Source organism: Zeus faber, assembly GCF_960531495.2.
Source record: "Zeus faber genome assembly, chromosome: 19".
NCBI classification, from domain to species: Eukaryota; Metazoa; Chordata; class Actinopteri; order Zeiformes; family Zeidae; genus Zeus; species Zeus faber.
This window is the reverse complement of record NC_137206.1, coordinates 12,035,027-12,048,366: the sequence shown is the minus strand read 5'-3', so window position 1 is coordinate 12,048,366 and position 13,340 is coordinate 12,035,027.

The following is a 13,340-nucleotide window of genomic DNA, read 5'->3' as shown; positions in this document are numbered from 1 at the left end:
CTACCTCATGCTGATGAAAACAGACTCCCTTTTGTTTGGCTTTGGCCCTTTCAAAAGCCTGAAATGGTTATTTCCCCGTCTAATATCTCTTTACAGGAAGAGATCAGGTGTTTCCCTCTGCGAAACACTTTTGGGTGGAAATGCGACACGGCTTTTATGCTCAATTGTTTAGCACAGGCATTGTCACACACTCGGCGGAAACAGTTAAGTGAGAGCGGAAAAAAAAAGAAAAAAAAGGAAAAAAGGAAAAGGAAATGAAAGAAAGTATCGTAAAGCTCATCTCCGGTTTCCGGATCGGTGTAAACACAACTGTCTAGTAGCCAGCTGTAGTTTCAGTGATTTTAAGGGGGGAGAGAAAAGATAAGAAGGAGATAAATAGCTGTTGATTTTTTCCTTTAAACCCTGATAAGGACCTGGATCAGACAGCCTTATCGTCAGCTGGGAAGTGCGAGGGGAGAGACAATCCCCTGAAACTGTATCTGAGACACGCCTGCTCTTAGCGGGTCAGCCATCCCCGCGCAAATCGGGTTTCCTTTTCATTGACAGCTTTAAGGAAATCTCACCGTCGCCGGCGCCGGCCCTCACAATGCAACCACCACCGGGACAGAAGGCCGGATTTTGCTCTTTTGACCCCGCCGTGTTTTCCCTCCTGTGGCTTTGCGACACCCTCAACCGCCTGCTTGCTTTCATGGAAGGGACGCTGGCCCTCTTCCGAGTCTCGCCCTTCCGTGAGAAGATTCGCTGCCAGACGCGGCGGCAACACGATCCGCTCCTTCTCCATTGATTCGATTCTTGACCACTTCACAGACCTGGATCCGGTGACACGCTGTTCTATGTTGAGGCCCGCCTAGCTGAAGCCACGTCGCTTGAGTGGCACTCCCTCCCACGCAGAGTGAACAATATGTGGTAACCTATTGTAGGGCTGCCCCGATGAAAGCCGACGAGGCCAGTCCCATCTCGTCGTCGAGCAGATGTTTTCTTTTTGACGGTCAGTGTGCATTAAAACAACAGTATAAAACAGATAGAAGCTTACAAAATGCACAGGGATAACATTTCATTGAGGAATCATAAATATATTGTCTCGCTCTCCGGGGACGGGGCTCGGAGGAAGGGGCCACGGTTCGGAGACTCGTTAAGATTATTTTCCGCGTAACGCACGGAGGAGGGGTGATCGGGGAGAGAGTCACGGGGAGAGTGAGGTTATTGCGCGGGGTTTCGTTCCATACCGTTCCATACGCACTTGTTTGGTTCCATTAGGAGATGTAAAAAAAAATAACGTACATCTGCATCCCGCCGATCGCGGGCACCCCATTGCTGGCGCGCTCATCACTGGCGCGCACGTTGCCGGTACCGCGGACAGGTGGGCAAAATCCTTGGGATGCCGCCTCAAGCCCAAACCTATTGCCAAGACCTGTGATAGTCGTGATGCAAGACTTGCAAACGATTTGTTCGTAGTGAACTAATCTTTTAAATAACTCAAGAGCGGGGAGTCTCTCTGGAAAAAGTGTTTTGTGCGTGGCCTGGTTACTCTCTCATGGCATGGGAGTCTTGACTCCCGTAAATGTGTCTTTGGAGTCTCGACTCCCATTAGAGAGTGGTCAAGTGCTAACGCGGGAGAGAGCGAGAGAGAGGGAGGGAGAAAGAGAGAGAGAGAATGAGAGAGAGAGAGAGAGAGAGAGAGAGAGAGAGAGAGAGAATATTGACTGTCGAACCGCAAACTGAAAATGATGACCGGATTAAGAAGAAGAAGAATCTTTAATTGTCAAACAGCACACCACACTACAACACATGCACGCACACACACACACACATGCACATGCTTTGGATGGTGGCCGGTGAAATGAGGCCTCTGCATTTAACCCATCCTTGGCTTGTCCTTCCTCCGGGGGCACAGCCAGGAGCAGGGGGCAGCATTCGTGGACGCGCCCGGGGACCTGGTGACGAGTGTCCCTCGCTGGTCAGACGATGATGGGTGCATGTTTTTTGGGGGGGGGGTCCTTACTGACGTTAGGTGGAGGAAACCCCATGTGAGCACGGGGAGAACATGCAAACTCCACACAGAAAGGCTCCTTTTTGGGAGATAACCCGCCCGGAGCACAGTAGGAGCCTTTCTGTGTGGAGTTTGCATGTTCTCCCCGTGCTCACATGGGCTTTAAATCAACATGGAAAAAAAAAAAAGGCATTTGGCATAATTAACTCAATGAATGTGACAAAATCGGACCAAATGAAAGATTCCTGTGAGAATTTCCGTTCACAGCTCAGAGCTGAACCTAATCTTCCGACTGTCAGTCCTTCCTCGCTCACCGCGCGTTACACCAACTGAAACAAGCGCTCAAAGAGTCGGAAAATTGAACAAACAGCTGAATATTTCGTCACCACCGTCAATGAGGTTGAGTTTAAACACACCTTTTCCAGTCTCCATCGGTGGTGTCGGTTGCAATACAGTCAATCTGTGATCTCACTCGGTTTGCTAAAGTTGCAAAGCTTGTCGCACCGGTTTTGGTGCAATCCTTGGGTATAAGCAGGTCCCTCAAAGCGAGCACCGAGCCAAAGATGTAACCTGATCGTAATGAATTCTGTGTGCACCGGGAAACCACCCGAGGCCGGCTAGTACCAGGACATACATCTCATAATCCGTTCCATCCGCCCACTACACAACAATGATAATGAGCCTCCGTCGATAGCGCCGCAGCGGTATCGAACCAGATCCCGTCGATTGAGCGGGAAGCTGCAGCGGAGGCACGTCCCTGCACCTCTGAGAACCTGTCACCGGCTCGTATCCGGCCCCGGCTGATTAAAACTGACGGGGTGACACAGGTTTGACCCGCATGGATTTTTCGACGCGCTCGGCCACAACAGCCGGCTACGCGTGTCTCCCCTCCCCTTTGACAAACCCACCTGGGGACCCCCTCTCTCCGAACTGGGCTGCAGAATGCATAATTCAGGAGGCGGCGGGCGATCAATACTGAAAACAGATACGACGTGGAAGGGAGGCAGGGATGGAGTGTAGAAAGAGCGTGAAAGAAAGAGAGGGGAGGGGGGTACGGAGGAGGAAAGAATAGGAATGAAGCGCTGTAACCTTCCCCAGCCACGTCCATCAGCAGACATCAGCATTAACTTCTAATCCTGGTGTATTTTTCTGTTTTGACAGGATGCTTCTTCGGCGCACGATAATCCTCTTTCGGGAGTCGAGTCCAAGTGGAGCCGCATCGATCTGTCGGTGTAAACATGAATTATGGTCCCGACGCCATGTTTGACATCTGATTAACTCGGAGGGGGGATTCCTTCACCGCCTTTTTGTGTGAAGGGTTTAGTTTACAGCGTTTCCAACAGAGAAATGTCAAATAGATGTGACTGCTCAGCTGGATGATGCCAGTTCTTGACATCTACCCTTCCGCCGAGTACATTGCCAAAAGTATGATGCATCAAAAATGGAGGATAACTCAAACTTTGTGGCCAACGTCCAGAACAAGACCTTCCAAAAAGCTATTAAAGGAGTACAGTATTTATACATATGTGGTAATGACTGGCTGCACATTATCCCGCTTATTACATGGCCAGGCTAAATGAATATATTGAGACAGAATATTGATTTAAAATGATTGTATACCCAGCTTTCCTGGTTTAAGAGCTTCCACTTGCACAGGAATAGTCCACAACAACGTAGCCAACACTGCCACAACACAGTGAGCTAGGGTTCACCCTCCAAAAATACTTTGGCCTACAGTGCATACGTCTAACCCATTTTGTTGGCGAAATATGGAATTGGACATATCGTTTTATATAGTATATTGTAGTTTTTTTTTGTAGCATCACAAGATGTTGCAACTCACTAGTGTTAGCGTGAGCATGCAGGCGGCGTGAAGCGAGGGATGTGTGGTCGCCCGTGGCAACAGTCCTTAATAACAGACAGCGGTCATTATTCAGAAATAACCGACCGCTCACTGACCATTGACCTCCCCCAGGATCGAGTATTCCAGAGAGCCGTGTAGTCGATGTTTCCTAAGTGGTTTGCAAAATGATATTGAGGCCGTGCCAAACATGGCAGTTGTGGTTCCAGTTTTTTCATTGTCATTTTTCGACTGCCAGGTCGTTCCTTTCGTGTCCGGAAAATAACAAACATAGCCATCGCGAGCCAAACCAGGAAGGACAGGAAGGAACGTACGCAAGTGTCTACGGCTGCTGTAATGAGGCATAGTCGGCCATGTTATTGCCCCCTAGCTGTGGCCCCAAAAACCCCAGCATGCAGAATCTAACCCCGCGTCAAGGGTCTCGACTGTCTCAAACACAAAATCATTTTTGTGACAGAGATTTAGACACGTAATTGCCCCGCTTTCGCACCAAGCTATTGAGGTTATTCACTGTAGTCTCACTTTCAGCAATTAAAGTTCTAAATACGGATACAGGTGAAAATGTTAATTAAGGGCTCCTTAATAATTTGATTTCATGATCTCATTATCTGAGACTTTGGAGATTAAGCCAAGCCCTGATTCATTCGTGGCGCAGTTGGAAAAGACCTCATGGAAAGGGCCCCTAATAATGTGTCGCCCGGAAAGGTTATGTGCATATGCTACCAATGGTTACCCTTCAAGCAGGGGCACCACCAGGGATTTTGGGGCTCCACCCCGTGTCGCGAGACTATGGTTTGAGTTGTTGCTGTCAATGCTGTGAAGTCCGGTCCCGTCGGCCTGTGAGGGGGGCCTTCTTCCGGGGACCTTCTTCGGGGGCCCCAATCAGTTGCGTGCTGCCTATGCGTGCGTTTCACTTCTGGGCAGGACTGAACCTTTTCATGTAAACATGGGGATGCGGCGGCGGGGAAATGACACTGATCTGTTATTGACCATTTCAGTGACTAAATTCAAATATACAAAAGTCGAAAAACAATTATTTTGAGGGGCCCCTGTCAGTCAGGGGCCCTTGGCATCATCTTAACTTTTCATCCCCATCAGGGGCGAGTATTTCATTCTGCTGTTGCAGGGGACAATAAACAGAAAACATTCTCAAGCGCAATTACTGAAGTGGACACCGAAGATGCTGCCAAGAGTACTGTTGTATTAAATGTACAGTATAGAGAGAAAACCTTCTCACTACTATAAATACTGGATAATTGGAAGGTGAACAACTTATGGGATGTACAGCATGCAGGATATTTACAGTACAGGAGAGAAGCAACACCCATTAAATGAACTAAAGATGTTATTTCGATTTAGTTTTCCCCAAGAAGCAGATCTCTAATGTTTTGCTGTCAATGTGTAAAAGTCCAGAACGCTATGAAGCCTTCCAGAAACGACTTCATCAGCTCCCTGTTGGAATTATGTCTTTTTTATGGCTTAAGTCACAATTTATTTATTTCCAAAATTATAAACAAGCTGACATCGTGGCAACCATTTAACACGCAGTATGAAAACAGGAATATACATAGAATCTATATTGCGTAGAGTGAGTTCATCTTAGATATTACGTTATAGAAATGCTACTGTTACCATCTACAAAAGTCGTTTTGGTATGAGAAATACACACGTCTGGCATTTGTAACAAACCAAACCGCTTGACAACGATGCGATATTCAGCGAATTCACTTCAATTATGATTATTTTAATAGTGGATAGACCCCGTGCCCCCATAGACATTCAGTGCATGCATCAGAAGGCCCGGCTGCCCCGTGCCGGCACGACGGCCACGTTGATGCACAAGATTTTGATAATAATTTCCCGCTGCCTTCAAGGCTACATGCCGTGCAGGTGTAGTTGAGAACAGATCCAGTTTCCTAATTTGCTTTCCTAACTAGCCGATGACATATTGTATCACCGGCTACGAAGTCCCGGCAAATGCGTGCTGCGGCAGCCGGTTTCTCCCCCGGTTCTGCCGGCTCTGGTCGTTTCGTTTCGTTCGATCATTTGTTCTTTCGTCTCCGGTGCGGCCGTTGCAGCTGAAATACCGCAAAGAATGTATGGTTTTAGACGTACGGTGACGTCCCCTGGAGGTCTCCTCTGCCGCGCACGGCAGCGGAGTGTGCCGTCATGAGCAGGGAAGTTCAAAGGAAGCCTAACCCCCCGAACCCCACTCCCCACGGTCGATACAAGCTCTCCCCGACGGATCGCGTCCGGGTGGCACGGTGTAGCCGAGCCTCCTGAAGACGAGCCGGGCTCCGGCGGCGCTCGGAAACCGCGGGCGAAGCTGTGTGGTCGTCGCGATGTTGTTGCCCTACGCCGGTACGCGGCGCTCCGCCCCGCCCCGCGCTAATCCTGCGCGAGCCTCCAGGTCAGATCGCACCAAAGGCCGGAACTATGTCATTGCGGGATGCTCCCTGACAGCTTGTGGCTTTCAGAGGGATTTGCCGCCCGCTGCGCTTTTCCTCTGGCTACAGATACCCATTCCAAGGGGGGAGGGGGTCGGGCTACCCTGACTGCAATACGGCACGATCCACAAAGTAAACCACCCGGTATATCACATACCACAACAGTAATGGTCCGAGAAAGTAAAATATGTAGCACGCCGAGGTGGAGTCCAAGTCGGAGGTGCGGCAGCCGCCCCGCTCGGGTTTTCTCGGCTCGCCCCCCCCCCCCCCCCGGCGCCCCGTTTAACAAACCCCTGTTACGGCAATCCCGCGGCAGATTATCCGTTCCCGTTAATCCCGTCTTTATTGGGGTCCAATTAATTTCCCTTCCCCCCCCCCCGTTCCGCAAGTCATTACTGTAGTCGGCGTGTTTCGCCCGCTCGCGTCTCACCTCCGGTGACCCGAGCTGCGATGGAGGGGCCGCCTCGGCGTGGCTGGACGGCGGCCAAAACACACTCAATAGGCATTCATTAAAAACACAGGCCGCGCTCGGCTGCAGATGGTCCGGTGGACTTAATGAGAGCACACCTTGGCCCGCGCAAGGATTTCTGCAGTTTTTGTTATTTTTTATTTTGATTTTTTTTCACTTCAGTGCAGGGATCCCCCCCCAACCAACCCTCCTTTCGCCGTCCCCATGTTTTGTAACTTGGACGCCGGAGACGGGGGGTGTATAATAAGAGCTGCCTTCACCTCCATCTGTCGGTGACCCGACGAGCGCATTTGATGGTGACTTTTGCGGGATAATTGGTCGGTGCTGAGGGAAATTGTTTCGCCGAAAAGGTTTTGAAAAGCAATAGGCCGCCCCAAGCACAACCTCACGCTCGCTAAATGCGGACGTTACGCCCCGAAATGGAGTTCAAGCTTATGAACCACTTCCGCTTCCTTGAGTTTTAAATTGGTCAAACTGAATTGTTTAACTAGCCAGCTTGGGATTTAACACATGCAATTGCCATAATAGGAGGTTTATACAATTGAGGACCAATTATGAAGGGATATTTCACTATAGGCAAGCAATATCATTCTGCAGCTCATTTCACGTTAATTTCAGTTCAGATTGTAGACTCTCTCTCTCTCCCTCTCTCACCTCTCTCTCTCCCCCCTCTCTCTCTCCCTCTTTCTCTCTCTCTCTCTCTCTCTCTTTCTCTCTCTGTCCCATCTGAGGGGGAATCCTCTGCGGGGGGGCGGGCACAGATGTGCGCCCGACCGCGGCATATGGGGCCCGGGCTGCATCAAAACCCGTCGCTACGGAGCGGCACGCGACCACTCCTGAACTAAAATCTCACCAATTACAATGGATCATGGGTCGTCTCGGTGGATGCTCTCGCACTGATTTGCGCTTGTCCGAGAAGTTTGATTGCACGGCACCTGGGCGGCCCGCCCTCAGCTATATGACTGTCACGACTGTCAAAAGTGTCTCATTACCCCGCATCAAGTCAAAGGCTTTTTTCGTATTTATGCTGTGAGAGTGCACCGTATAGGAAACGGCGGTTCGACGCATTACTTATTGAGAGGACAGTGACATGTACTGCAGCTGAGGCAAGGCTGGGGGAAAAAAAAAAAAAAAAAAGACACCCCGCGAGAAATAACATTCCTCTCCTGTAACGAGGCCGTCTTGTCAAACATTTATGGGTGACGGAGGAAAAACAAGGGCAAAGGCGTGTTTATCGCATTATGAGGGGGGGGGGGGGTGTCAGTGGATATTGGCGGGAGCGGGGCGGCGGGGGGGCAAAGCAATATTGCGCATTGTGTCGGGAGGAAGTGCCTACCGCAGGGTCGCCCGGGGGGGGGGGGGGGGGTCTTTCTTAAACGTCGGCAGCCGGCTGTGTGTTTTTTTTGTCGTATTTAGCTCTTCTAATGACGCTCCATAGCTGCAACACTCAAATGTCCTTTTAATTACGTTTGTCGACATGCAAAAAAGAAAAAGCACGTAGCCGTGAAAAAAATGAAAACGTGCCGTGCAGCCCCGTCATTATCTGGTAAGCAAAGACCTTGAGAAGGGTACTAAGCTTTAGTTGTTCTCTGATTATAGTAATTGTACTAGTGTGAGTATGATAAAGTGACATATAACATATAAAGAACAAAGTCAACTGCACCGGAAATAAAACTCCCTGTATTTTTGCAACGCTATGTATACTATACAGTGGTACCTCGACTTACGACTGCATCTACTTACGACTAATCCAAGATACGAGTGGCGATAGTCGCAAAAATTTGTATCGACTTGCGACCGACTGCTCCAAGATACGAGCGTGGAAATTTGCAGTTGGCGGGTCGGCGGCCGGTCAGCAGTTAGTCAGCGGGCGACCTACATCGTGTTTGCACGTAGTTCGTGGCTTATCGATATTTTTTTCATATTTACTGTGTTTGTGCTGTGTATTTTGTTTATTTTCACCCTTCATGATTTCATAATGTATATGGGAAAAATTGCTTCGACATACGACTGTTTTAACATACGACCGTTCTTATAGAACGAATTACAGTCGTAAGTCGAGGTACCACTGTATTATTACTTATCATTATTACAATTACAACACGATATATTACATTGTTATAACCACTGTGTACAGATTTAAAATATTGATGCCAACTTGCAAAATTATCTTCACTTTAGGTTTATTGCTTTTTTTTTTCTTTTTGGTTTATTGTTTATTGTATATTGCCAACAAATATATTTTCCCTCTTTGTTTTTGTTTGAAATCTGCAAAAAGCATTTTACACTTGAGTCATTATCCAACTGTCTATTTAAAGTCCGCTGGGTAAAGAAATCAGACTTTGAATTATTTATTAGGTGAATTATTTGAATATTTAGATCGTCTAGAAATCCCATTTGTTTCATCAGAGTACGCGGGGATCTCACTGTAAACGATTATGTCCACAATTGCTCGGTGAACGTTTGACTAAATTTGGTGAAAAGCGGAGACTTAAATCCGACAGAATCTATTTTCTTGAAAACGCTAAGACCCCGACCGAATCAGCGCTGGAGATCGCCGCTGACAGCGCGGCAGCGCTGCATCATCCGCCGCGGAAGATCAGCTAATGAGCGGCAAATTCTCAAGTAAATATTTCAAGAGTATTAGTGTAGCCTCCATTGATGTCAAATAATACATCCCAAATGCGGAGCGGGGCGGGGTTGTAATGGGAGCGCTTACCTCAATTACGGCAAATAATGCAGAGAGGTGCACGCCTGAATCCATCATTAGCAAAAAAAAAACCTTTGCTGCAAATTTGCAAATGAGGCAAAGAGGAGACTAAAACATGCCCCGGTTGGCACTTCAATTATTGATACAATCGCTAATTACTCCATTATCAAACAAGCGGAGCTGTGTATTTGTGGGTTCACACGGCGGAGTGGAGCGCTGGAAAAAAAAGACCATAATTGGGATCTGATGGTCAGGGGCCACTCATTAATTGACCCCCGCTGATCCGCGGTGAACAGGACCGTCAATAGTCGGGGCTGGCAGCTACGCAACACTCACACGCACCAGTGCGCCGCGAACGTAGGCCGCGGCGGCTGCTCGGCCGGGGCTGTTGTCGGCCGCGCCGCCGGCCCCGGGCGGCGGGGCCCGCCGGAGAAAAATCCCCCGCCTCCTCCGCAGGATCCCCGAGCAATGAGAGGAGACGGCTTCAACCCCAGCCAGCTTCTTTCAAACCGGGAAAATGACCAAACAAGGGAGCAGCGTGTCCGTGCCAGCGCCTCCCCCAGGCCAGACGGACGCAAGGTCCAGAGGACGTGGGCATTGACCGGTCGGCAGAGATCGAGGGAGGGGGCAGTTGGTCCTGGTTGCCGCGCCGCCCCCCCCCCCGGCACCATTAATGAGGCGAAGCAGCTTTAAGAAAATCCGGGACCAAAAACCCCCCGGTAAGCAACACACACTCTTTTCTCCGTCCCATCGTCTGTCTGCACTCTTGCGTCCACCGCTCCTTTTGAAGTCACAGAATCTCAGGCATGATGCCCGTCGGGGCGACAGGGAGGTCAGCGGCGCTGGGAGAGGTTAGTCAGGTTTGATGTCCCCGCTCAGAACTTGGCCCGGTGACCAGGCAGCCGTCCAGTAAGCTGTCCGGCCACGCCAGCGTCCGGACAAATGAACAAAGTGTTTGTGAAAAGACCTCGGTGGGGACTGCCCTGCACCTGGGGACAAGCCAGCCCTTTTTTTTATTATTATTTAATTTTTTAGGTCATACAACTTTCCCAAAACCTCTTTTCCTTCTTCCTGGTCCCTCTTATATCACCGTGGGGGTGTAACACAGTTTGAAAAATAAAAAGTTTCTGACCAGCCATCCCTAGGAGGCTCACTTTGATTTCCACCTCCCGCGGACGCGGCGCTGGACGTGAGGGCGGCCGATAAAAGTATTTTTTTTGTGTTTTTTTAGAAACTAGTCGGAGTTCAAGATGTTAAGCGCTCCCACCAAGAGGAGCTGGAGCTCACAAACGCAACTTTTGTTCCCCTGCGGCTGCGGCGCATGTGTAGGGGCATGTGATGATTGACCGGAGGGGGTTCAGAGGTCGGATTTTTTTTCATCGTTTCCCCCGCGATGGGCGAGTCAAGACAATGGGGGATATTTAGACGAGGCACCGGGGGAAGTGGCTCCTTCCTGTTGAAAACACCGCATCCATCGGGGTGCGTGAATTCATCGTCTGACCTCCTCACCTCGCCGGCAGAGCGAGGACTTTCCCTCGTGGGAACGGCGATGAGTGAAATAGCGCCGTTTCCGCACTTCACGGCGGCCGCTGGTTCGCCGGAAAAGCGGTCGACTCGTCGGCACGAAGAGCCGCGAAGATCTGGAAAACGTTTGGCTGATTTTCTTCCCTTTTCCCCCTTTCGTCACATCGGAGCACCGGTAAATTTTTTTTTTTTTCCGAACCGGACGCAATAGGATTTAGAAAAAGTGAAACGTCAATGGATCTTTGGCTAAGGACCTACTTTCACTACTGTCACGTGGGAGATAATTCATCTCCTTAGTCTTCCACAAAAATACTTAAGGGCAACACATCTGCCTTTTGGTTGATTTGGACCCATTTTTCCGAGTGCAAAGTAAACTCTGGAACAATATTGTCGACTTTGCGGTAAAGACTAACATTGCATTGCAGCTGGAATAACCGAATAAAATCTTATCTGCATTATATCATAACCGCATTAAAATGCCTCCATGTGAAGTTGTATTTAGCCCAAAACCAAGAGCGACGCCGTCGACGCCGTAATCGGCATTCTGCGTCACGCAAAACCGCCGTACGGAGCTTCCTTCCCCGACTCTTGTAAAACACCTTCCCAGAACTTGTCGCGCTTTAAATACGGACGCTGATTTAGGACCCCCTTTTTCCCGGGGTCAGCACGTGGATCCCTTTCCACGGTCGTTAATGGCGGCGTAACCGGACGCGGGCGCGCGGCGATCCGGTTGCCCTGACATTTCGCGGCTAGACGGCACGTAGAGCGGACACTGGAATCCTCCGCGAGAACTCAAATATAGATCTCAAGCGAGCAAAAATCTCCCTCTCCGTTTGGTGCGAGGGCCCCCGGCAGCCCCACCAGCCATGGGGAAACGTGCTCTCGGAAAAAAAGAAAAAATATACATATATATATATATATATTTATATATCGAGTTTTGATGAATGAGGTAACAATCCCCCCAAACCCCATTTTGGTCACTAATCAAGCGCCTTTCATCGCAGTGGAAGTGTGAATAAGAGACTCATTCTTCACCGTCCCAGACTGCGTCTTTCGAGGGGAGTTTAACGCCCCGTGCGTCTGGAGTCTGGAAAACTGCGCTGCGCTCTGGCACTCCGGACAAGGGAATAGCTGTCAACCCCTGGAATGTTCCTACGAAAATAAACAACGCTCGGGCTCCTCTCCGTGCATCTCCCGCTCGCCCCATTTCTCTCTCTCTCTCTCTCTTTCTCTCTCTCTCTCTTTTTTTTTTCCCCCCGTGCCGCTCGAGCCCTTATGCGTAAAACAGTTGCGAGGCCAGTGCGGCGGCGAGTAAATCAGATCTGCGTCCGCGGCAGGGTTGGAAGCAGTCAATTGTGGGCCCTGGGAGTGCCATCTTTCAACCCCTCAGCAAAAACATGTGTTCAAGGTACGGTTACAGGGAGCCCGTCCAAGTCAGCCGCAGATGGTATTAATCACATGTCTTTCATCGGGGCACTAAAAAAAGAGATCGTCTGTGTTCAGCGCTTTGTGGCTACCAGCGCGGCGCACAAATTTGTTTGTCAACTCCGAGGCAGGAGCTGACAGTTAGGAGCCGAACAGCTGATGTATTAAAGTGGTAATCCCTTAGATTATTTTGGGCGCGTGATCGACAAAATAATACATGTTGGATACTTAATTTAGCTGGAACTTGATAAGAAACAGCCATTCGATGAAATTAAGTGGCCTGTGTGCTCCTCTGCTGTCTATGCCGTTTCCATTGTTGGTGGCGCGGTTTTCCGGACAAGAATGCACCGAAAGGCTGGCCGCGGTGGATCTGGTAAATAAACATTTTGGGATCCACGGTTTACATTCCTCCGCCTAAATAAATAATTTCGAAGGGGACCAGATAATTCTTCCGAGAGCTCCATTTACAACTCGGAGCCGACCGGGCCGCGTCGTGCTCTGGTTCATCGTTCGCGGTTCAAGTCCTCCCTGGCTCACCGCGCAGGACGGCCGACTGAATCAAATTATCGAAGAGTCTGAAAAACTGAACGACTCTTTCTGCTGAATGACTCGTCGAGAACCAAATCTGAAAAAAAAACAAAAAAAAAAACCTTTCATCACTCACGAACATTTACAAAAAAAACAAAAAAAAAAAGCTCGGATGAAAAAGATATCCCCGCTTCCTCGGGCGGCCGAGAAATAAACCCCCAAATCAATCGATCAGATGGGCGACCGTCTCAGAGCGAAGAAGAGGATACATCTGGACGCTGGGAAAAAAAATAGCAGTTTTGAATGGCATTCCGGGACGCGGTGGTGTAATCCACCCAACACGAACGAGCTGATGGAGGACCACTTTGAAGTGAAATGACTAGGTT